This window comes from Loxodonta africana, chromosome 2, assembly GCF_030014295.1.
Source record: "Loxodonta africana isolate mLoxAfr1 chromosome 2, mLoxAfr1.hap2, whole genome shotgun sequence".
NCBI lineage: Eukaryota > Metazoa > Chordata > Mammalia > Proboscidea > Elephantidae > Loxodonta > Loxodonta africana.
Window position 1 is genome coordinate 184,940,286 of NC_087343.1, and position 26,390 is coordinate 184,966,675.

Genomic DNA, 26,390 nt, shown 5'->3' on the forward strand with positions numbered 1-26,390 from the left:
ACGTTTATACACATTTATAGCTCTACTTAGCTCAGCCTGAGTTTAGGTCTGTGTTAGCAACCCCCCTTAACTTCTTGTCCTGTTCCTAGCACTATGCTCAGGTTCTCAAAATTTTAAGTTTTACAGCATATCTTCTAGGGGGCAGGATGTTATCACGAGGAAGGTATATTTCAGAGATTACCTTTTTAAGCAAAGAGGGCTCATTCCTCTACTTGTGACACTGACCTTCTGGTCTAAGCTTTCTTGACTGACTGTACAGTTGCACACTTGCATTTCCTGAATGTACTGCTGTCCAGTTGCAGGGAATAAGCAAAGCTGCTATTCTCAGAGGTCTTATACTTCAGCGCTCAACAGCGAGTCCTCTGTTGATGGCATCCCTGAGAGCCTTCGAGTCCTCTGAAGTATGATGGCAAAATATGACTTGGTTAAAAAAAAAAAAAAGACACTACTCTTTTCCTTTTTTTTTTTTTAATTTTCATTCCAAATTTTCAAATGCCTCACTGTCTTCTTCTCTTTGATTGACTCTACAAGAAAATGACCTGTGTAAGAGTGTCATTAATAAAAACCCGTTGTTATCTAGTCGATTCTGTCTCGTAACAGCCGTATAGGACAGGGTAGAGCTGCCCCATAGGGTTCCGAAGGCTGTAATCTTTAAGCAAGCAAACTGCCAAATCTTTCTCCCATGGGGCAGCTGGTGGGTTTGAACCACCAACCTTTCAGTTAGCAGCCAAGCACTTAACCACTGTGCTACCGGGGCATAGACAATATTCTTGGTAGTAGGGAGTTATATTTTTTTAAAAAGCCATTTGCATTTTGTTACAAAGCCAGTGTTGAGAGGTGTTTTGTTTGTTTGTTTTGTTTTACACTGGTTGAAATAAGATAGCTCTAAAAAAAAAGTCAAAAATACTCCTAAAGTGTGCCAAAATGTGCCAGAACTACAAGAATACAGTGACATTGGTTCTATGTGCTCTCTCCTCCACTTTTAGCCACCCCATACCCTCACCCGACAGTTCAGCCCTTCCTCTCTCTTTGCTTTTCTTCATTACATGGCCCCTCTTCTTGTCCCTTCCTCTGTGCCCTGTGGAACTTTTTTATATTGCCAAGACATGCCTTTGTTTGTTAGCATTATCCTAGAAAGCCTTTTTCACTGCCCCACAACAAGATAACTTCCACCATAGGTACTGTGTCAGGTAACATTCCTTATTTGCAAGCGACATAGACAACACGGGGAAATTTGAGCTAAAGGGAAGTTTAGTGGAAGGAGGTTGGAAGCTCAGAGAATCGCTCAGCAGGCTGGAGAACCATTGTTAAAAATGAGCATGCCATATGTTCTCAAAAAAAAAAAGCCCCTTAGTTTTACAGTTGATACTGGAATATTTATTGATAAAATGACATTCTTTCTAGATTTGCTTCAAAATCCCTTAGTGTACGTAGGGTAAGGGTAAAACCAAAAACCCATTGCCATCAAGTGAATTCTGTCTGACCCATAGCAACCCTATAGGACAGGGTAGAACTACCCCATAGGGTTTCCAAAGAGCAGCTGTTGGATTTGAACTGCCGACCTTTTGGCTACCAGCCGTATCTCTTAACCACTATGCCACCAGGGTTTCCAGGATGAGGGTAGTCAGGGCTATAGAAGAAACAAGAATAGTTATGGGTTGACGAGTTGTGTAGCTGGATGTTGGGAATGTGAGAGCTTATTTACTCTTGTCTCCAATTTTCTGCGTGTTTGAAATTTCCTTAATAAAAAAAGTTGAAGTAAAAAAAAAATGTATATATATATACATCCAGTATTTCTGTTCTTGAGAGCTTCCTGACTACTTTGAATTGGCAAAAACCGGTTTTGTGACTCTCACATAGGTCTCAGATGTACTCTAAGGAAGACACATTTGGTTCACAGGTGTTTGGTTTGTCATGACTCAGTCAAGGTTTGTGTGTGTGTGTGTGTGCACGTGTGTAAATGTGAATGTGTGTGTGTTTATATATATGAATGTGCATGTTCTGGGACATGGATATATACGTGGTCTGAGTAGGTATATGAATGTGTAAGTTCTCTGAGCTCTGTGTGTGTGTGTACGGATGCATGACTGTGTGATAGGTCTGGCAATGTGTGAGGCTAAGAAGAAGGGGGCAAAGTTGAAGTTCTCTTGTGCTCTTCAGCAGGTCTATCCCATATTTAGTTGGCAACTGTCCTTTTCGGTAGTCTCTTCAGCCTTTGAGATTTCTGTCCAATAAATACTAGACCCAAAATATAAGTATCCTTTGCCCTAATTATGTTTTATTATTGCTAAGAAATGATTTGTATGCACTCAATCTGTGCAGTATGATGTAAAAATGTAAGTTGTAATGCAGCTTGTTGTCAATAAACATTCCATATCATGTCCCAAAATTTAAAAAAAAGGGGCGGGGGGGCAGGAACCAAGGTGACCTGGATGGCTAAGAAGAAGGATTTAGAAAAAATAGTGAGAAGCTGAATCACTGCCTGGTTAGCAATCCACAGTTAAATGAGCACTTACTTTATTTTAGCCTCTGTCACTGGACTGAGAGCCAAATTTCAGGCAGGTAGCATCTGACGGAACTAGCTTGCTTGTTATGCTTGGTCTCTGGTTATATCTAGAAAGCGGATGGATGGTTCTGGAAGAAAAAGGAATCCACCTGAGGTGTGGTGAAGGTGCAATTGGTATTTGAATAACCAGGACCATCAACTCTCGGTGTAGAAGAGAGAGGCAGAGGCAGATCCTCAAAAGGGAGATAGAGTGCTTTTCGGCAGAGGAAAAAAGCATGGGTGGACCCACACACTAAGTGTCCTCCTCAATTTTTCTCTAAGACTCATGAATGCTCCTTTTGTTCGTCAGTTTTAAAAATCTTTAGTAGCTTCTGTCACAATAGGATTAACTCCTTACTCCTTTAGTATGATATCCAAGCATAGACCTTCATGTAGAGCCCCAAATTCCTTTTTCTCTCTCCCTCCCTCTCCCCCCAACCCCCACCCGCCACTGTTGTAGTCCAGACACGTTATAAACACTAGCTGCACAAATAATTTATAGTTTCTTATTAAACATGCCGTGCACTTCAATGCACAGTAGCCTTGGATCAAGTGTCTCCCCCTATCTGGACTGCTCTTTTTCTTCTTTGTCTACTAGTTCTCACTAGTCCTTTCTTTCTGCTCAATCCAAATCATGTGTGTCTGTGTGCGTGTGTCTGTGTCCTGTTAGATGGGTATATATGTGTGTCTCCTGCTCTAAGAAACTTTCTCTGACCTCCTAAGTCAGAAGCAATCACTTGCTTTTTTGTGTTCTCATTGCACACAATTGCGTATCTCGGAGAGTTTTCATATGGTGTTATAGTCACTGTGGGTTGCCTCTTCAGAGCAGAGGATGAGATCCTTGAAGTCAAGGGCCACATCCTTCTTCTCTGTAGATCTTCTCTGCAATGGCAACACCACCATAAGATCAGCACCAGGTGATCACAGGTAGTGAAAACCCAATCAGATACTTGTTACCAATGAGCTTTTCACACTATGGCTCCTTGTTTATGTTGATATTTACTTTGCATAGACACATTTACAAAGTTGTCTTCATCTGTCTCTTATTAATGGTCAATGACTTACTTTCAGTAAATTTTCATATTTTATCTTATGTTCAGTACTGACTTCTCTCTCTCAGTCTCCGCTCCCCAAATCCTTCTTCCATCTTCTTGTCCCTCCCACTCTCTGCAGAGTTTTTGCTTTACTCTTTCCAAATTAGAACCAATGGTGAGAGCTCTGGCTGTCTTGAACCTGGTTGAAACCATGTGAGGACTCGTTTACTCAATTGCTCCCTTCTTCCTCAAGTCCTTAATTAGGAAGATATGGGGGCACTGTAAGTAACTAGACTTAGTCCCCCTCTACCTTATTTTGGTTTTGAGTGGCAGTTCTTAGAAATAAATTTATATGAAATTAATTAATTAATTGCTTGTCTTAGTTATCTACTGTTGCTATAACAGAAATATGCCAAGTGGATGGCTTTTACAAAGAGAAATTTATTCTCTCACAGTCTAGGAAGCTAGAAGTCCAAATTCACAGTGCCAGCTCCAGGGGAGGGCTTTCTCTGTCAGCTCTGGGGAAAGGACCTCATCATCAATCTTCCCCTGGTCAAGGAGCTTCTCAGCACAGGGACCCCAAGTCCAAGGGACACGCTCCTGGCTCTTTTTGCTTGGTGGTAATGAGATCCCGTTGTCTCTCTGCTTGCTTCTCTCTTTTATACCTTGGAAAAGATTGACTTAAGACACAACTTAACCTTGAACATTGAGTCCTGCCTCACAACATAACTGCCTCTAATCCTACTGCATTAACATCACAGAGGTAGAATTTACAACACATAGGAAAATCACATCAGATGGCAAAATGGTGGACAATCACACGGTCCTGGGAATCATGGCCTAGCCAAGCTGACAAATGTTTTTGGGGAACACAATTTAATCTTTGACATTACTGTAATGGAAATACTGAGAAAAGACAGAGAAAGAAGGTAAAATAGATATATGTTAAGTGAAAGGTTGATTTTTTGCTTATTTTTGTGTGTGTGTTTGTAATTGCCACACCCCTAAAAAAAAGAACTATTTTTTCCCAAACTTGACATTTGACAAAGATAGTAGAGAACTTAGAAGCAAAAATGAAAAATAAAAAAAGGACTAGGTCATGTTGTTTGCTCTAGATATTTTTGGCTGGTTAAGATGTGCTGGGAATATTTCATTTTTGACATGAACTCTGACCACTTTTCACTTGTAATATGGCCAGAATACATACATTTACTCGAGACAGGATAGGGTTTGTAATAACAATACTGTGATGCACTGAGACCATAGTAAAGATTTCACTGACTTCTCTGTGCTCAGCGAATTTGTATCCTGTGGTGCATGAACTTAATCGACCTATTTTTCTTTTTTGTTTAAAGAATCAGGACTACAAGCAGTCAAATTATGAATCAGGAGCTAGTAGGATGAATAGATGCAAGAAAACAGCACGCAATATTTTAATGAAAGTAAATGTATTATATACTCAAGACAAATAAAACGCCACTTTCAGACTATGGTTTTTGCAATCTATTTATTTGCTTCATTTTCTTTAACTGCTATTTCGCTCAGCTACAACTTTTAATATTCATTGGGCAAGCAGTATAGAAAAGCATGGTTATTTTCAAATCTTTGTTGAGCTCCTTCCAACATGTTTTTGTATTTCATTGTATATAATAGAGTATTTAGTTAAAATAGGATGCTAGATTTTGCATGGTTAACTTATTTCTCTGCTTTTCAAGATGTCTCAGAATATCAAGCTAGAAAAACATGCTGTTTGAATGTTCGAATTAGACAAAATCACTGAATCCCCAGTGGGATCTAGTGTTTTACAAAATGTGGTCCATAGATAATCGGATAGGTTTGGTGGGGATTCATGCCAAAAATGCATGTTCCTGTGTTAACTCTAAGACCAAGTACATCAAAATATCTTTGGATGAACAAAGATAAGCACTTTTTAACAACCTTCCAGGAGACTCTGTGCACATAAACTTTTGAGAACTGCTGGTTTAAGCTTAAAGTTATTAGTTCAGAATTTATTATTCAAGAAATAAGAAGTGGGTTTTAAAAATCACCAATATGAGATCAATCTCCTAATGTCTCTATATGAATTATATTTTATTTATTCTGTTAATTGTGAAAACTTTACAGGTTAAACTTTACCTTCTTTAATTTTAACGAAACAATCCAAGCAGACCTCTTTTCCATAAGTACAGAGACTGTTTTAGATTCATCAGCAAACCTAAGACCTGTAGACTGGGTCCCTAAGCCTGCATTAAAAAAAAAAAAAAAAAAAGCCATTGCCATTGAGTCGATTCCAACTCATAGCAACCTTATAGAACAGGACAAAGTAGAACTGCCCCATAGGGTTTCCCAGGAGCAGCTGGTGGATATGAACTGCTGACCTTTTAGTTAGCAGCCAAGTTTTTAACCACTATGCCCCCAGAGCTCCTTTGCCTCCTTTTATTTCAGCTGCACCATTTGCTCTTCAGAGCCCTTCTGTGTCCCCCCTTTTCCATCCTGATGAAATGCCCACCCCTCTGATTAATGTGGACCAGTCATCAACTCACGAACCCAAATTTGATCCTTTCTACTCCCTAAGTCAACACTCATTAGTTTACTACATACATTTCATATAACATATTTAAGACTCTGATGTTCATAGAGTTAAAAAAAAAAAAAAGGTAAAAATAACAATATCCTACAGTACAGAATGTTTACTATTAATATTTTTTAAATTAAAAGAATGTAATGAAAAAACATTAAGAACACAAGGTACATGCAGTTTTACACTCTCCTTTTTCTCACTTAATAAATGCAATGCTCACCCTAGGCAATGTCTTTGTGGAAGTTCAGTCTTTAAAGAGGGAGCTGTAAAGTCAGAGGTGGGGCAAGGGAGTACAGAGGGAAGGGAGGAGGAGACAGAAGAAGAAGAGGGGATGAGGATGATGATGGTGGCAATTTGAAAGCTAATCCAAGTGTTGCACGCCAATAGAATAATCACCATCACAACCTTCCTTTTTTCTTTTTTTTTTTTTTTTTTTGGTGTGTAGAAGTAAAGGAGTTTTGAAAGACTCGTAATAGATTATTTGAGGCACCAGAATCTCACTGTGAAAAGGCAGGAATCTCTAAAGTTTGACAAATAGTTCACATTAGGGTTAAGAACCAAAAACCAAACCCATTGCCATCCAGTCAATTCCAACTCATAGCAACCCTGTAGGACAGAGTAGAAAAGCCACATAGAGTTTCCAAGGAGCAGCTAGTGGATTCAAACTGCTAACCTTTTGGTTAGCAGCCGAACTCTTAACCACTGCGTCACCAGGGCCCCAGAGTTAAGAACAGCCCACTACAAAAGTAGGGGCAGTAAGATTGATCACATGATTAGGTTTAGTGCTTGGATTTGTTTTGCTTTTCCTTTGCAAATTTAATTTGGGAACTTCTTCACAGAACTTACCTTTTGCATGCCTAATATGGAACAGATGCAGTTTCTATCAAATGGAAGCAATACTCGGGCCCTTCTAATGAAAATTGTTAAAGTGCAGAGTATCACTATTCTGTTATTAGGGTTATATTAGGCAACTGGCATTATTCATTACTTCTAAATAAAGTGAAACGTGGACCACCATGCATGAAGATATTTATTACTTATTGATATTTAAAGGTTGTTAAATTAATCTTATTTAAATTACTCCTACTGCCAACCACTGTTACAATAATTTATTATATAATGTTACTTGAGGGTTTTCTTTTACTTTAATATAAAACTTACAAAAGCAATATATTGCCTGTAGATTTTTCCTACAGTTCATTGTAACCGTGACTAATTCATCACAGCTGTTTAGACATGCAAAATCTATAATACTTCACAATGTTGATTTTCTGTTTCTGTTTTCTAAGACTGGAGCTTGATTTGAAACCATATAATGAAAAATTACATGCATCTCACTGGAAGATATATTGCTTTAACCACTTGATGATGGAGACCGCAAAAAGCTGTGTGACTGTACGCGGGGGCAGTGTACATGAAAGTCTGACAATATCACTGGACGTTGTTATGCCCCTGGAGAGTACTGACATTAGATCAACCTTTAATTGTTTGGAAGGTCCCTGGGTGGGACAAACAGTTGGCGCTGGACTACTAACCTACAAGGTTGGTGGTTCAAGCCCACCCAGCGACGTCACAAAAGAAAGGCTTGACAATCTGCTTCCATAAAGATTACAGCCAAGAAAACCCCGTAGAATAGTTCTACCCTGTAACACATAGGGCCACCATGAGTTGGAATCGACAACAATGGATTTGACTTGATTTGGTTTTGGTTGTTTTGTTTTTATCCAGAATTAATGTCATTGCTTTACCTTTCCTGTTATTGGAAAGCCTCTCGTGTTAGCTCAGAGTTTCTTCCAAAATGTAATTCCTCACAGAATGTCTGTTGCTGTTGTAAGCTGCTGTTAAGTCGGCCCCCAACTCGGGGCAACCCTATGCACAACAGAACGAAATGCTGTCTAGTACTGCATTATGCCCATGATCATTTGGGGATGGGACTTTTGTGATCCATAGGGTTTTTATTGACTGGTTTTCAGAAGTAGGTTGCCAGGTCTTTCTTCCTGGTCTGTCTTAGTCTGGAAGCTCCACTGAAACCTGTTCAGCATCATAGTAAAATGCAAACTGCCACAGACAGACAGGTGGTGACTGCACCTGAGATGTATTGGCAGGTAATCAAACCCCGGTCTCCCACATGGAAGTCACGCATTCCACCGCTGAGCCACCGCTGCCCCATGGAATATCTAAGGACCTCTTACTCAGTTGGTGAGTTACCTATGCTTCCTCCTCCTTCTCATTCTCCTTTTTATTTTTCCTAAAGGACAACGTACTACTTTTAGTTACTACCATTCAAAGAAGCTGAGCAGAGCGATAAAGTAGCAATTTTGATCTTTCCATGTCTTATCAGATCTTATAATGGGTTAAAGAGGAAAACAAATCAGATGTAAAGTGAGGCTTTGCATTTATTGGTGGGGATGGATTGTATCTATTCTATTAACATGGATGATTGAACGCTGCCTCACTATCATTATGTTTGATATTCAAACCGATGTTATCATTTTCTTAGTGATGATTGAAAGCTGCCTTGGTATCATTATGTTTGATATTCAAAGTGATGTTATCATTTTCTTGGTTTGCTTGTGGAAAAGACTGATGAATTATTAGTTACATCAAATCTTTAACATATGCAAATTAGTCAAATGCAAAATATGTTTATAATATTCATGGCTATTATTCTACCATTTGTAGTATTTTTGAGGCTCCACACAACAGCAGAGTAATATGTGATGGTCTTAATTGCCACTTGATTATTTAGAGTTAAAATATTTAAAACATAGAGACCTCATAAAACAAGAGATGTGCATGAATACAAAGAAAGAAATTTTTTCTTTTTTGTCAACCAAACTGTTGTTATTATACTGTAGCCAGTGGAAATAGGTGCGCAGTGCTTAAGAGCTACGGTTGCTAACCAAAATGTCAGCAGTTCAGATCCACCAGCCACTTGTTGGAAACCCTATGGGGCAGTTCTATCATGTCCTATAGAGTCGATATGAGTTGGAATTGACTCAATGGCAGTGGGTTTTTATTTCGGTAATAGAAATAGGAGAAGAATTAAATGCAAAACACATACACATAAAAAAAATTATTCTTTAAAAAAAAACAATTTGTATGGAGCTGGAATATTTTATAAAGTATATAGACACAATAGTGATACAAGGTGGATATTCATTCTTTCAGAAAAGGCTCATTTACTAAGAGGATACAGCAATGCACAAAATAGAAACAAACTTTGCCTTCATGGAGTTGAGAGGCAGACTGGAATCGAAAAACCACACAAAATGTATAATCACTAGTCATGACAGGTTCTTGGAGAAAAATGAAGGAGGTGATGAGAAAAATTAATGGCGGCCCTGGTGGCACAGTGATTTAGCACTTGGCTGCTAACAGAAAGGTTGGCAGTTCTAACCCAGCAGCTGATCGGTGGGAGAAAGATGTGGCGTCTGCTTCCATAAAGATTGTTGTTGTTGTTAGGTGCTGTCGAGTCAGTTCCGACTCATGGCGACCCTATGCACAACAGAACGAAACGCTGCCCGGTCCTGAGCCATCCTCACAATCGTTGTTATGCTTGAGCTCATTGTTGCAGCCACTGTGTCAATCTACCTCGTTGAGGGCCTTCCTCTTTTCCATTGACCCTGTACTCTGCCAAGCATGATGTCCTTCTTCAGGGACCGATCCCTCCTGACAACATGTCCAAGTATGTAAGACGCAGTCTCGCCATCCTTGCCTCTAAGGAGCATTCTGGCCACACTTCTTCCAAGACAGATTTGTTCGTTCTTTTGGCAGTCCATGGTATATTCAATATTCTATGCCAACACCACAATTCAAAGGCGTCAACTCTTCTTCGGTCTTCCTTATTCATTGTCCAGCTTTCACATGCATATGATGCGATTGAAAATACCATGGCTTGGGTCAGGCGCACCTTAGGCTTCAGGGTGACATCTTTTTGAATGATCTTCAGCAAAGTATTCTGTAAAGATTACAGCGTTGGAAATCCTACGGGGTAGTTCTACTCTGTCCTCCAGGGTCACTGTGAGTCAGAACTGACTCAAGGGCAATGCTTTTTTTGTTTTTTTTAACCTTGATGACATACAGGTCTCCAGGTAGCGCAAACAGTTTGCACTTGACTGCTAACCTAAAGTTTGGGGTTTTGAACCCACCCAGTGGTGCTGTGGAAGGTCTGGTGATCTGCTTCCATGAAGGTTATGGCCAAGCAAACTCTATGTAGCAGTTCTAATCTATAACACATTGGGTCACCCTGAATTAGAATCGATTTAACAGCAATTTTTGTTTAAGGACAGCAGTCTTGATGACCTTGGACAAGGGAAATCTGTTTTAAGGAATTGATATTTAAGGTCAGGTCTAAAATATGAGTAGGAATTAACTAGGGGATGAGCGAAAAGAAAAACATTTCAGGCAGAAATGACAGTATGGCCAGAACTTGTTCTGATACGAGCGCCTGCAAAGAGTGTTCACTTTCTGTGTATTACATGCTCCATTACCTGTTTTCAGAGTAGCAAATATTTCATGTGGATGCTTCAGCAAGGTTTTTGGGAATCCTTGCAGTAATTTTTTGCAATAACTGAATTGACTATAATATGGTTTGAGCAATGAGAAATGTGCAAGTAATTTCATGCAACTGTACTTAACTCTTTTTGCCTATTTAGAAATACCCTTATGATTCTTCTAAGAAGGTTCTGCTAGGATTAACAGGGAGAGAATTGATTTAACTACAGCTAAGGGTTGCTATGGAGTCCTGGTGGTACAGTGGTTAAGAGCTCGGCTACAAACCAAAGGGTTGGCTTTTCAAATCCACCACCCATTCCTTGGAAACCCTATGGGGCAGTTCTACCCTACTGAGTCGGAATCAACTCCATGGCAACGGGTTTGGTTTGGTTTAACTTTGTGAAAGTTGGTTTTCAATTCAATCTGGAAAAAAAAAAAAAAAACTAGAAATTACATGTCAATACGTTTCAGAAAAGGGAAATAATTTGACATCTTACTGTTAACAAATATGCTGATGTCTGAAATTATATTTAAAACTATTTTTAGTAAATAAGACTCAGCAATCGAGTCAGATTTGCTGGCATAGAAATTATTTGGTATAATGACACTTAAGTGTGGTTTGAGTTCTAGTCCGTTTCCTGATGCCCAATCCCATTATCAACGTGAGTGCACGTGGAGAAAGAAAAAAAAAAGTTAACTTTTTAAAACTATCAATTTAACAGTTTCACTTTATTGAATTATTGTTTAATTTCTGGTTGTAAAACATGAGCAATTGTTCTAGATTCATTCATAAATGGCACCTAGAAGTATTTGTTTGTAAGATTTAAAGATATTTCTGGGTTTAGCTCTCTGCTTTTGAAAATTATCCATCTTCCTTAGTGTGCTTTTTAAATGTTTCTAAATTAAATAAATCCAAATTAATTTGTTTGTGAAATTTCTATCTTCACTCACATAATTAGCCATCAGACTTAAACAACTTTTCTAATGTAAAATGTCAGTTAATTATTAATACATATGATTAAAGCAAAACAACTTGCCAGAAGCATTTTTCTTTTTTAATTTGTATTTGGATTCCTGTATGTTGTTCTTAAGTATAAGCACTCAACTATCAACTTTTTTAATGATAAACTAACTGTAATCTTGTGAAGGATGCCTTGCTTTCAGAGAAACTGAATAGTACCTACCTCTCAAGAAATTAGAAGAAAAATATTATTTTGAATTCAATCTTCTTCCTAAACTATTATTCCTGAGTAATTTCATTTAATGTTTTAGTATAATCATCCCATTTGCCAGAAGATATTGAATCAGCTGTTTGTGTCACTCTTCATTAAAAATAAGATTTCTTATTTTTTATAGCACTTTGCTAATATCAAAGGTATAGTGTGTTTAATAAAATGTTAAAAATGCAGTGTAATCTGGCAAAGATATCTAGAAAATATACGGCAGAACATGCATCTTTTACATAAAATTTCCAGCCTCTGTAAAAATTAGAACATAGATTTTTGCCATGCTCTCAGAAATACCTGTCACCACCATATACCTTCGGTTCGGGATGAACGTAGCTCACATCCCTGGCCTGGCCAAGCGACATCATGCAGATGGTGGCATTAGTGTCATGAGTAATAATGGCTCCCCCTTCAACCCTGTCAAACAGTATCAGGTGGCTAAGCTCTAACTTTTGTCACAGAGCTCAATGAAAAGTAAAAGAAAGAAATAAAACAAGTCCCAGGTTGCTGGGGGTGAATTAGTGAAGTGATTTTTGGTAAATGCACCATTATCATAAGAGTGATTACGGAATCTGAAGTGAGGCTTTGATGAACTCCATCAAGGTTCCTTTTCTGTAGATCTTATTTTTCATTCTACTATAAAATTAGAACTTGTCACTCCACTATGGGGATCTGACAGTTAAATAATAGTTTGCAAATGATTAGTGAAATGAGAAATTACTGCCCACAGAAAGAGCTCTGTGACTCAGCAGATAAAGATAGGCAAGTCATGTTTACCAGGGAAACCCCACTGAATTTGAGAAAAGTTTTAAGGGATGTAAAGGCAGAAGTAATGTTCTCCAATGAAGCACACATGCCAGTTTGTTAAGCTTTCCTTAATTATCGGAGCTATCTCCACTCGGAATTTAAAACCAATTTGTCCAGCCGTGTTTCACTTTAAGCATTTTCAGCTTTGCAAAGAAGTGGGTGAATTCCATTAAGTTGGGAGCCCACACCCCTTTTCTATCTTCTGGCTCCCTTTAATGGAGAGGGGAAACTGGTAATATCCAGCTATCTTGCTAGTATAGCACCAAGTACAAAGAAAGGACAGTAGGGGTGGTGATTTTAATTATCTATGTAAATTAAACTATGTGCTACAGTCCTGTGATTGAAACTCATTACTTTAAGTTTATTGTTTAGTTATGAGTGTAAACCTCAGCTCAATTAAATTATAAACCAGATCCTGATGGCTCCACACATTCACAGTCTTTGAAAGAAAAAGAAAAAAAAAAAACACAGACAGGACAAAAAGAGTACCTCAGCTGTCTTTTATATGTTATCACCCCCAACATACCACAGTGAGGCACACACCAGAAGGATAGTTTAAACTTTTCATAGCCTGTCACTGTTCAATTGAAATATGCCAATGTTAGGAACTGTATATTACAATTTTTTTTTAAAGTTAAAGTAGATGCTTCCTTTTAGTTTGCCAATCTCACCAAACAAATAGTGGTTTCATAGCCCTCTCCCTCAAAAGTATCAATGAATTAGAACCTCAAGCTCAATTTTTTTCCATGACTGACATGTAATTTTAATATTTGAGGATGAGCTGTTTTTCACTGTGACAAATAAAGGTCATTCCTCTTGTCTATATTTTTGCCACCTCGGGGGATTATCAGTAACTGTCACATTGTGTAAACCCAGTTAACTGTAGACTAATTGTCCTTAAATTAAATATATTAAAATTTCTAATGGTGGTGAGGAGCAATGCTGTATTTCCTCATGCGTCACTGTGGAATTAGTTTTTCACGTGGGAGATCCAGAGATAGTTTTACTTCACTTGAAATAATTGAGGACATTCAAAATGCCTAAGTTATTGGATTAACTTGAAAAGTTGTATTTACGCTGCCGATTTATTCCAAGTATACGTTTTTAAGGTAAAAAAGAATGTATTTAATTGACAATTAACACATTTCCTTTTGGTCGATTCTGGAAATTATATTTCTTATCCCAGTTGTGATATTTTGATTTGTAACAATTGCACACTCAAGACTCTAATAATTTGAAATTTAATGGGCAATTAAAGCTATCCGACTTTTGTAGTAGAGGTCATTATTATTTGTGATAATAGTAATAAGAGCAAACATTTATTGAGCACTTAACATGTGCCAGGAACCATGCTATGCATTTCACAGGCACTGGTTCACATAACTTTAACAATAATGCTATTAAATGAAGTTATTCTCATTATTTATGATCCCATTTGAGAACTAGGGAGGCTTAGTAACACAAGGCAGGTAAAACCTAGTCAGTGGTAGAGCTAGGATTTGACCCAAGTCAGTTTGACTTCCAAGCCCAGTCGATGACAATAAATAGAATGATAGAACAATGATCACAGTTAGACAGAAAATACAAATGAAGGTTTATAAAAATGATGTTTATCATCTTATGTGGCTGCCCTTCTGCTATTGGTGTACTATTTGCTAAGCTCTTGAAAGCAGGTCAATGTTTCATGTAAGTTTGCATCCAAAGCCTAGCACAGCACTCTGCACAAATAGCTCTCAATAAATATTTATTCAGCTGAATTTAATCGATGTCTATTTTTAAAATGTACTTGTCTTAGGCTGGGTTCTCTGGAGAAACAAAACCAGTGCAGCATATAAATATATACGGTGAGAGTTTTATATAAGGAAATGATGGCTCACGCAGTTGTAGAGGTTGGAAAGTTCCAAGTTCGTGGGTCAGGCTGGAGGCTTCTCCTGACTTAAGTAGCTGCAGGTGCTGGCAAATCCAAGACTGAAAGGTCAGATAGCAGGTCCCCGGCTCACAGGCTGTGGAGGCTGACAAATCCCAAGCTCGGTAGGTAAGGCAGCACGTAAGCTACTAGCTGAAGTCCCAAGAACTGGAGGTCAGATGAACAAGAGCCAGCTGCAAGATCCAGAACCAGCAAAAGCCAGCAGGCCTTGCCAGAAAGCCTACCCGTACTGGATGCAGGCCATACCTCCAAGCAAACTGCCTTTCAACTGATTGACTACTCACAACGGATTTCATCAGGAGGTGATCACATTGTATTAGATCTCATTAGGGAGGTGATTACATCATTTAAAAAGCTGCCAAACTACATTATAATTGCCAAACCACTGAGGATCATGGCCCAGCCAAGTTAACACATAACCTTAACCATCACAGTACTGAAAGGTAAAATGGTCCGTGTAGGATGTAGCTATTTTAACTCATGTAATTTAACTTCCAAGTATTTACATTAATAATGTCTTTTTTCTTTTGTCTTCTAAATGCAACACTGTGCTCACTAACATCTCTAAAGTAATTTGCTGTATTCCCACTAATACGAACTCTCCTGAAGGAATGTCCATGGCCATGTCTCTGGCACCTCATAATGCAACTAGTGAATTTCTAACTTACATTTAAGCAAGCTTTCACTAATTCATAGACTTCACCTTATTCCCTTTGAAACAATTTCCATTGCTTCTGGAAGGATAATTTGAATGAAAAGAGAAATAGATATGGAGGCTCAGCATTTTTTTTTTCCCACATTATACCTCTCAAATGATTATTTTACCAAAGTACAATTATTGGAAGAAAAAAAAAAAAAGTCAGTTGTAAGAAACAAAAAGATGCTGACTTTCTAGTTTTTTGTTTGTTTGAACTGGGAATTCCAACTATAATTATGTCTACACTATTTACATTTCAAATGCAATATGTTTGCTGTATTTTTGCATACAACATGTATGATCCTGAATCCCATTATACTTCTAAAGACAAGAGTTAAACTTGTAATCTTTCTTCAATTCTTATTTTAAGATGAGGTGGATTCCAAGTAAAAGAATCTGTGGGACAAGAGAGAGAGGAGGGAGGAAGAGAGAGAGGTGGGGGAAAAAGGAAGTAAGAACATGTCTGAACATGGCATTAACCCCCTACCGACTGCCATCCCTGTCTTCTTCTACCTTTTGATCTATGCCGTTCATTCCACAAACACGTATTGGTTACCTTCTATGGATAAGGCACTGTGGTAGGGGGTTAGTATAAATTCAAAGATAAATAAGAAGAGCTCCATGTTTTTAACTAATCCACAATCTTGTAGAGGAGAGATAAGACATACACAAAGACATTTATTGTCCTCAAATGAGGACAGATAAAAGATTTCAGAACAAAAGAGATTACTCTTAGAGAGTTTCATAGGATAAGAAAATGTTTCATTGAGAAAGTAGAACGTTAGTTAAGACTTGAGGAAGGAGTAGGATTCAGCTTTTGTGTGTCCCATCTATTGACACCAAGATAGAGATGCGACGGACAATTACACACTGATTCTTTTCTCCTTCTCCTCCACAGAATAGGACCAGCCTCCATCCAATGACAGCCAAGCATAAATCAAACTTAATGCTTCTTTGCTATTAATCTCTGCAGTAGATAAGGAATTTGCCTTTCTTTGTCATAAGAGGGCTGACCATAACAACAGTCTTAAAAACACTACCATTAACTAGGTTTGTGGTAGAGGGGAATTAACTTGCTTTTGAATCTCAGTTTCCTCCTCTATGAATAAGAGAATAGGACAAAAATTGGGATTTCAAGTACTAGCTACAATCCATTGGTCATCACTGCCTGGTATGCCTGGTAGACTATGTTGTGAGGACTATGAGGCCAATCTTGAACTCAGTAGAAAGAGATTGGCAATCAATTAATTATGTGTGTCATTGGTATAACATGAAGAAGTTGTAGACGGTACCTTCTCCAACCACACATTTAATCTGTCCAACTAAGGTAAGATTCCACATTTTGGATTACAGAACACCAAGGAATGCCTGAAGTTCTAAAATTACACATGAGTAGTGGAAGTTTTGAGGTTGAATTTCTCATTTTCAGCAATTTGTAGAGGCAATCTTAGAAAGTTATCATCAGTCTCAATAGGCAAGCCACATGGATTTTAGAGCTGAATACTAAGTATTTGAATCACGTGATGCTCTGGTTTTAGTGATACTTTGAACAGATAGGCAATCTCAGAAATGAATTGGGAAGCTCAAGATTTGAAAGCAGAAGAATATCAATTGGATTTGAGAGTTGATAAACTCAAAAGATACCCTGACTTGATGACTGGATTACCTAGGTAATGCAAAAGAATATGACATGTAGATCCATTAAAAACATTTGAGAATTGCACACACTCGTATGTTTAGATGCTTAGAAGCATCCACTAGGATATGAACTCTGTAAAGTGTGTTAGTCACTAAAAGAATGTGGCATATCCCATGGAGCTATTCTAGTAATTCTGAATCTTGCTTACTTAAATTATGAGTTTCATCAGCACTGTTTCAAAATAGTTCATTTAAAATGAATATCCCAGCACTGAGTGTTAAGATGCATAATGGTGTTTAATAAGCATAATCTTTGTTTTATTTAATAGAGATTACAATCCCTACACTCCCAGGGATACATTTTAATTATTGGCTGCGATGGATTTACAGCACGAGAGCTATCGGTTCCTCTAAATAAGCACATGGGAATAGTGTCTTTTGAATGTGTTTGTTTTTCTTTCACTGACGGTTCTTTGGCAGTATGTTTAGCCTCCTGACTACACCTCTTAGATTTAGGAGACGGCTGAGATTTATTACAGAATTATTTTTAACATGGGATTTATCCATTGTCCTCAAGTGACACAAATGTCAGAATTACCTGTGGAACTCAAGAAAAAGCAATTTAATTCTTCATGTGTCTGAACCTTTGTAGTATCTATTTTTATAAAGTAGTTTTCTTGTGTTTTTCCCCTTTTTATAATTTTTAAATGAGTAAGTTATAGCATTGCATGTTATGTTGAAGCAAGGATGATAATAGCAATCCTGGAGCACTTCCAGTTGTCGGTGACTTTAAATTATAATTGATTAGTACATGAATAAAGAAGTGATAAGGGATTGGATTTTGAAAGAAAATAAGACTAGGCGTAACTGGTTTGAAGACATGAGTTTACTGTGGAAGAGTTGAAATACCAAGGTTTCCCCAAAGTCATTTTTCATAGACATGAGATAAAATCTGTAACTCTCATTCCACTTGGGTGTAGGCCATTTGCTGGCTTTAATTTAATTGGATAGAAAGCAAGGAATAATGGTTTACTTTGAGCTCTCTTTTATCTTCCTTAGTAACGTGTCACTTATGTGACCCGTGGACCTGTGAGGGTTTTTGAAAAGACTTCTTTAGAGCATGCCAGTACTTATTTGAGCACTAAAATATGTTATACTTGGAGAGGTTCAGAGGCAATAAAATACAGAATATCATTTTAATAATAGAGTAAAATTCAGTGAAAGGAAAGTAAACAGCAAATATAGGAGGAAACAGGGGTAATGAAAGTGAAGCCTGCTTCCCAGAATTTAAAGTGCTCCGTTTTATAGTAGATATATAAATGCCTTATGAGTCTGTTTGGTAGGAAACACTTAAATATGCAGTAATGAGGCTTCATTACTTATATTTCTAAATGCTTGTTTTGGCATGTTACGCTCTATCTTCGGTACACATGTCATTTGTGGAATCCACCTGAATGGCTACTCTAGACCAGGTGTGCTTGGCTGGGTGAATTGAACACACATTTTCTATCTGCTCTAATGAAGTGCATTTATTCTTAGCTGAGGGTAGTCAGTAATGTTCTGTGATTCCTCCGTATCCATTCAGCAGAAGCTTTCCTGTTTCTCAAAATACCTCACCCTAGACATTCAGGAGCCACTTCTACAGGAGGAAAAGTAGTTTAGCCTTCATTAACATCCTATTGTTAGCTTTGCTCTTGAGTTGGCTGACGGTCAGGGTCCTGCTGACTAACACACTGCTGTCCTGGGCCTCACAGTGGTCAGATCAATGCCATAGTTCTCTGGGAAGAAATAATACAGCATCTCAGTTACTGCCTTCTTTTTGCCTTCTAGTCTCTTAATTGTTTCTTCACATGCCTGAATTACCTGATATTTAAGCTGTTGTGCTGTATAGATTAGAGTATTTCAGTAGGAGGCATGCAAAATAGAGTTCTTCTGGATCTCTTCAACTCACTGGCCCTGTGAACTTGCATGAGCGTGTGTAGGTCATTTTAGCTTATTCTTGTTAGCTGCTGCTGACTCTTGGAGACCCCATGCACAATGGAATAAAACATCATCCTTGGTCCTGCATCATCCCATGATTGGTTGCAAATAGGACCTTTGTGATCCATAGGACTTTCATTGGTTGATTTATGGAAGTAGATTAACAAGCCTTTCTTCCTAGCCCATCTTGATCTGGAAGCTACCCTGAAATCTGTGTAGCATCACAGCAAAACGCAAGCTTCCGCCAACAGATGGGTGGTGGCTGTGCTTGAGGTGCTTTGGCCAGGAATCAAACTCAGGTCTCCTGCATGGATGTTGAGAATTCTACCCCTGAACCAACACTGCTTTCTTCACTTTAGCTTGTTGAACTTCAATTTCCTCCTTTATTCATTACAGAAGTAATTAGTGGGTATTAATCTATGTTTACTAGATATTATCCCAAGTACTAGAGATACAAACACACTATCCAAACCTTTAAAGAGCCAATCATCCTATATAGAAGGTAGGCAAGTAAACAGTTCATTACAGCCATGGCTCCATCAACTTTCCAGAGGAATGCTGAGGCAAATGTGGTGATGAATGGGTCAGTGTCTCATCAGCTCTCTACTGTTATACGAACTTCAGGAAGTTACTGTGGCAGTAATGACACTATTACTGTCCAGGAACCACGTTCATCCCAGAGAAACATACAAGGACGTCTAAAGAGTCTGAAACCTGGTTAGAAATACCAAGAATCCCATAAAAATAAATAAATAAATAATAACAACAGTAGTCATTAAGAAGTGACAAATGTGTTAGAACGTAAACACTAGAGATAACCAGTGGAATGGCAGATCCCCCTAGAACTTCTAGGAGGGCTCCTTGGAGGAGGGGCAGGCCTGAGAGCACTGTTATAGGCAGCGAGGCAGGAGAAGAACATCCCCTATAAAAGGGGCAATGTGTGCAGAGGTGGAAATGTAAAAAACTTGTATAGGATGGTTAGGAAAACTACCTGGACTGGAAAGCTCTTAAACAGGAATACTGAGAGAGAGAGTTGTAAGTTATTTTGGCTCTTGTCCACATGGTACCAACCAACCAAAAACCAAACTTATTGACGTCTAGTTGATTGTGACTCATAGCAACCTTGTAAGACAGTGTAGAACTGCCCCTCTAGGGTTTCCAGAGCAGTAAATCTTTATGGAAACACTCTGCCACATCTTTCTCCCATGGAGCAGCTGGTGGGTTTGAACTGCTGACCCTTTTGGTTAGCAGCCGAGCATTAACCATTGTGCAACCAGGGCTCCACATGGTATGTAGCTCCTATTTAATCTGATTGATAAGGTGTCATTGGCAAAGTACATTTAAACAGGAAAGTTATGCAACAGCCATAAATGCTTTAGGCTACATGCACATAAACAGAATTGGAAAAGTTGCAATTTTTCTACTGGCTACAGGATGTAGAATCAAGTGGAGTAAATGTGTAAGCATCTCTGTAACATGAGTAATAGGACAGTGGCATTATTCATGCTACAACCAATTTTATAGGTTAAAACAGTGTTGCTTTATTCACAGATTCTATACAATTTTTGAGTCAAGAGACATAATTCAGGAAACATTTCATAAATTGCCTTTTCATGTAATTCATTTTTAGAATAATGTATTATACATACACATTTTGTGCTTTCATTCATGCAAACAAACATTGTTGGAGTATCTCCAATGGCTACAGGTCAGGCACTTTGCCGGGGATACTGAGGTGGAAGGCTTCAGAGCTCTGCCCTCAATGAGCCTGAAGTCAGGGGGAGAAGACAGATAAGCGAATTGTAGGGCAATATTTAGTTTCCTCTCTATATATTTGGGACAAATGGTTATAAACTGACTTCCAGTTTTGTTATTAATTACGTGTACTTGGCCTTGTGAAAGCTCTGTCCTTTTGATGAACTCTCTAGTAATCTTGGCTGTAAAGTAGCTGAAATATTAGCTTAAGGACACAGATTTTTTTCCCATAAATTTCTTTTGATGTTGATTATGTATGAAAGCCAGAAAAAACATAGAAAATGTTTATTTCTATCTAAACTATTGATATAAATTTAAAAGCGGGGAAAAAAATATAAAGAGAGAAAAAAAAAGTAGGAGAATCGGATATGATCTAGATTTCTGTAAAAGAGACTAGATACCAAATTCGCAGTGATTATTGAATGACACGTAACTTGAAGCATAGTCTTTACTCCTTGCCATTGTAAGGGCTTGCAGATTTATAGTCTAGATCCCTTTTGGAATTCCATCATACACCAAAAAACTTTCAATGCATTTTCTCTTCCATATTTTCTCTAGACATTTTAATGGAAAACGAAGAGGGAAAAAGTTAAGGCTTCACTGTAGACCTCTAAATAGAAACCCAATTAACCAAACTGATATTTATTCTTTGATGCCATCCATACATAGTCATGGATCTTTTTCGTCTCTCCTGGTGGCATCTCTGCATCTAGAATTGTGCTTTTGCTTGTGGTCAGGACTAGTAACTTAACGTAGTGATTAAGACACACTCTTTGTATATTTGCATACATTCAAAAGACAGAGATGTCCCTTCAAACTATACCTACCTTCTCCGTAGGCTAATGCTATATTAAATTACATTGAAATGCAAAGGTGCCTTAATATAATGATTTTTCCATATCCCATTTACTTGTTGATTATTAATGAATGCTTCCTGAGTTGTGTTCCTGCTATTTTGTCTTTAAGACTACACTCAGGGTTTTAACATCATATTCAAGAGGCCAGTCAGAGTTCTGTGTCTGTAGCTTCATTAAAATTCTGTCCTACACATCATCTGACTCACACTTTATAATCTATCAGAACACCTGTTTTCTTTACAATGGCCACGAGGCAGCTCAAAACACTGTGGTATTTAGCATTTAATAATGAGCACAGGATATGTATTTTTGACACTTTAAATTTTCTTTAGAAAAGTGCATGGAAAAAAGCCAAGTTTGAATAAATTATCTAAACTTTTGCAATTTCATAACATGAATTTTAACCAACTTTTTAAAAAACGTGTATCGGAACTGCCTTCTCTCTTTGTCAGTGGGCATTACATTGGCTAACTAGGCAAGGATATAGAGGGAAATGACTTTAAAATGTCACTGCATAAACGAATAGTGATATAGAAAGTATTTTAAGGAGAGACTGTACATTATTACTTTCTCTATTTACATACCGATCTCACAGACTCTTCATTGTAATTCTCACTCTGAGAGGAAGCTGAGAAGTTTAATGTCACTGTTAATATCTAGACATGTTTATAATTTGGTGATTTAAGTCAGTGATGGTCCCTGCATATATATATATACATATGTATATATATATATATTTTTTTTCTTTTCTTTTAAGTCCAGGCATTTAGCAATGTGACTGTTAAATAGTCCTCCATATAATTGTATCTCTCTGATACACTTCAAGGGCGGGATAGGGAGATAATGGATGGTTTCAGAAGGGTGAAAGTCTGTCACTATATTATGTAAATGAAAAAATGTCTCCTAATGCTTATGAACTGCTATAGTTTTAAGCGCTAATAGAGGACATATTGCATGTTGATTATTGTAATCCTACGGCGTTATCTCATCAGTGAGCGGATTAAGAGAGCTCTCTGTGCTGAGGGGTCTGAATAAGCATTTTCATTTACTCCCTGCTGGGTCATTGACAAATGGAGGTTTTTATCTGAGAATGTTTAAAAGCCTATCAGTAAACAAACCTATAGTTTCTTGCCGAACTTGGGTCCCTTACAACATTTGTGCTATCTTGGAAAAGCTGATTCTACCCAACCTAGTGGTCAACGGATATCAATTGTGCCCTTTTGCAGGAAACATGCGTGCATACGGTGGAAGCGTAGAGACAGGGCCGGGAAGATAAAACTAGAGTCTGCTTTATGAAAGAATATTTCATAGTCTAAATTTGTTTCCCCTCTCCTTCTACCCCTTGTTCCAATCCAGACACCTGATTAAGACATCATCTTTCTGACAAATGGCCCCAGTCTATGTACCAATAAAGCTGCTCTCCAAAACTTGGATTTTCTCCTATGTCATCCCCAAATGAAAACTTGCCTGCCTTATGTCCCTCCCTCAGGGTGCCAAGAGACCACTCGCTCTATTCAATTTGATTATAAGATTGGAGAAAATAAGTTGATGACTGAAAATAGATTAACGTACTAATAGTAGCTAGGTTGAATCATATGCTAGTGTTGAGAAACAGTGTGTAGGTGAAAACAGTTGAACATTGATAATTTCCTATGGCTGAATCTGAAATTTTGGGAGGTGTCTAGGTTAAGCGGGCTTTTAATGAGAAGGAAGGATGGAGGTAAACGACAGCTGATGTTCATGTGAGTACTCACACAGGCACCATGATACTGTGTGTATGTGCTAGGCACTTATCATACAGTCTACCATTTAATCTTAGCAATCTTATTACCAACATGAAAAGAAAGATAAAACATAGTTTTTTGCTTTGGAAGAAGTTCTAACCTGGATGAGGAGATGATATTTAAGCATAAGAAGCCATGAGAGAACCCTTGGTGATAGGCCCATGGTCCCACAGTGACAGTGGAAGGACCAGGGCTAGCTTGAAAGTTTTATGACTTTAAAGCCCATGTTCTCCCTATGTTGTCTCCAAAAGGGCCCAAAAGACTGAGTGGTGCATCAGCCTCAGATGGGGCCAACGTGAGAACCATTGGAAAGTAGGGAGAGAAAGTCTTGGGCCTTGAGGATCACATTGGGTAAGCAGTGACCAGGCTGTCAGTATTTAAATTCAGCCTTGGGGAAGAGAAGTCATATGACCTACCATGGTAGCTTGTTTCTTAACTTTTAAGCAGCCGTGTTTCTGTAGAGAGAGTTTCTGTAGGAGAGAATGAAGGCTTACTTAGTCCTTATCCTTCCTTCTTTCAGTGTGAAGGTCAAATCCATAATGCTTTTCCCTCCAAGCCAGACCACAGCACTTTCCCCTGCTCTGATATCTAACAATCTATACCAAACAAACAAGTATTTGATCATATTTTCTCCTCTGTGGTTCTCTCATGTCTTCTTATGCTTAAATATCATCTCCTCATCAAGGTTAGAACTTCTTCCAAGACAAAAAAAAACTATGCTTTATCTTTATTTTTCATTTCTCACAGGGTTTATCCCTGTGCTAGGCATATAACAAGCCCCTAAGTACATGTTGACTGCTTGATTAATTAAGGTCCTTGAATCTAAATTTCATTCCCGAATCTACCATTGGCCTCTTTATATAGTAGGAATATCATGGATACTAAACACTTACATCAGAAGTTCTTTCTAAGATATCGAGTCATTCAATCAGAAACATCATTGGTCATGCCAATGTGTTTTCTTGAGTAAGAATTCTAGGTATATATATATATATATATATATAGTCTATCTTGGATCCAACAGTTCAACAGCTATTGTTATAGTATTCCCAAAAGAGGAAAAAATACAAGGTGCCCAAATAACATTATTTCATGCTATATACCTCTGAGTAGAACATCATGCTTGATTAAGTAGAGGGCCAGCAAAAATGAGGGGAACCCTCAATGACATTGACTGTCACAATAAACTCAAAAATACCAACAATCATGAAGATAGAGCATGACAGGGCAACATTTCATTCTGTTGTACATGAGGTTACTATGAGTCAGAGCCAACTTGATGGCAATCACCACTAACAACCTCTGACTAAACCATGGGATTACAGTTGACTAAGAGAAGGCCATGGAGAGTAAAAATATGTAACCGGTTCAGCTAGATGTCAAAATTGTTTGAACTCATTATTACTTAGAAATGATTTCTGACCTTTGACTCATAATCAAAAGGTGATTGTTTTTAAAATATACTTGCGTACTTATACACACACACTCACACAGAGTTTGGATTTATACAGGTACTACAAGAAAAATGATGTCAAAATAAATTTTAAGTTAATGTTAATTGTAACTGTATTATGGTGTTTACAAGATGAATGATTTAAGATATAGTAAATTGAAACAACATAGAAAGCTTTCTAAAACTGAAGAATTATGTTACAAAATGTTGGAAATTAGAACCTTGATTCACCATTTTGTGAGCCTAGACTAAATGGAGCCTAAACATTTAATTGAAGTTAAAATTAGAGTTAATGATACCAGGTATTTAATCAACCAATGCCTTAAAATACCCAGGAAGTAGCAATTGGAGAAGTGCACATTCAAGCTTTACTGTGGTGTTCTCTTTATCCAGTATGTTTCTGTGTTATACTAGGTCTTTTTGAGCAATGCATATCAATATGCCTACACTTTGGATGCCCATATAACATCAAACAAAGTGGTTATGAAACAGCAGGGTCTCTGCAGGAAGTAAAGAGATATCTCAAATAGTGCATAATCAAACCTGGCAAATGGTACAACATCGTCAGATGAATAGTTAGGCTTATATAATGTTTTTAGTTAGTTTCTCTCTTGCTTGCCAGAAACAGACATGTGTTACTTCAAGTAAAGGGTGGGAGGCTGGTTTTCGTATCAGGATAATAATGCATGGGAAGTTGTGGAAAGTTGGTACATTATGCCTAAAGAAGATGAAGAAACATAAGTCTGTTCTAGATACAGGTAGACTCTTCTAGAGATAGATTGTTCCAGATACAGAAAGACTCTGAAGACCTCTGCCAAACAGAATTCATGGTTGATCATTTTAGTCCTCTGTCTATTATGTATGTGGGTTGACTGCACTGTATCTGTGTTCTTCTTTCTACTCTTTCCAGGATAGACACTCTATCTTGTCTACACATCGTGGCATTGCTTACTCCCTACTCACTGTTCCTACCTCCTCATTACTTCTGCTTCCACATGACCTGCTATGGCCTGTCTGACTTGTCTCTTAATTTAACCTCTCACTTTCAGCTCCAATTTTTACCTACATAATTCTTTCATGGCAGCAATTCAAATTTCTAAAATAATGGCTCAGCTTAAGTTTTTTTTTAATGTAAATTTTTTTGTGGCAGGTCATGTTTGCCACAAATTGCCTATAGGTCAGGGCTCACCTGTAGTTTTTTTTTTTTTTTAAAAAAAAAAAAACCATTGCTGTCTAGTTAATTCCAACTCCTAGTGACCCTGTAAGACAGAGTAGAACTGCCCCAGAGGATTTCCAAGGCTGTAATCTTTCTGGAAGCAGACTTCCACATCTTTCTCTTGTGGAGTGGCTGGTGGGTTTGAACTGCTGACCTTTTAGTAAGCAGCCAAGTCTTAACCACTGAGCCACTAGAACTGCTTCACCTGTAGTTAATTAGTTAAAAGTTTGTGGAATGGAAGTGATAGATGGGTCATCTAGCCAATAATGTGTTCATATGATGCTACCCATTCTGAAGGGGCTGATGCTGTGGTTTTTATTACACAGAGGAAGATTGAGGCAATCAAGTGAAAGTTTCAGAAATAAACAGTATCCAAGCTATTCATAAACAGAG

At 37.9% G+C, this 26,390-nt stretch overlaps 1 protein-coding gene across 4 annotated transcripts in view; it reads left to right on the forward strand.

The window, feature by feature from the left end:
- Nucleotides 1-26,390, forward strand: part of TENM2 (teneurin transmembrane protein 2) — a 1,060,479-nt gene that overhangs the window by 208,318 nt on the left and 825,771 nt on the right. The gene's annotated exons all lie outside the window — the stretch shown is intronic.